Here is an 887-nt window from a genome sequence, read left to right as displayed (position 1 = left end):
GGTTTGTTAACGTGGCAAAAATCAGTCCAGCTCAACTTTTTGATAATGCTCAACTTTCTGATAATGGAAAATACTTTAAAGACTACTATAGTACTATAAGTCTCGGAGTATAATTTTGAGAACAAATTTGAATAATTATTAATTTTAGGGATTATTTTGAGACTCGAATACAACTTCAGAAAGAAAAAGTCTAGGGGACTAGCACTTTTATTAAAATTTGGCCAGCACTTAACCAGAAAAGGAAAAGTGAGTAATTCCACACTATTGAAGAAAAATCTTACACCATTAAAAACACCAATAATAACTAATTAATAGCTACAAATTACAAAATTTGTTGACCCTAACACTCTTCTTTCAAAAATTAGTTTAAAATTTAATTCGACGATAGTAATGTATACCATTCCAAGTTCTGAGAATTTTGTCAATCTTTATTTTTTTTAATAATATCTTAATATATATACACACTTTAATAAAAGACAAAAGATATATACATCATGATTGATAAGGTTACATAACATTTTAAGTTTTAAATTTGTTTTTGACAAAATTTTAAAAAAATGGCCATCGTTATTATCTATTAATCTATTAATTAATATAGTTAGAAGTTGTTTTCAAAAGAAAAAAGTTTTGGAAGTTGTAGATGCAGCAGAACTACTGTACGACAATCCATTACATCCGGACAGATTATATATCCATCTTGGTCAATTAGCGTTTTCCTTTCAATATGGTTTATATATAAACGAATTAAATTATTGTAAGGATGAGATATTTTACTTTAATTTTTTTTTCCAGTTAAAATTTATGTAATAAAAGTAAATTTGATATTAAGATATAATTATTTGAAAGTACAATAAAAAGTACCTAAAAACACAATATAATCATAATTG

This window comes from Arachis ipaensis, chromosome B04 (assembly GCF_000816755.2).
Source record: "Arachis ipaensis cultivar K30076 chromosome B04, Araip1.1, whole genome shotgun sequence".
In the NCBI taxonomy this organism is placed as follows: Eukaryota; Viridiplantae; Streptophyta; class Magnoliopsida; order Fabales; family Fabaceae; genus Arachis; species Arachis ipaensis.
This window is presented reverse-complemented; position numbering follows the sequence as displayed.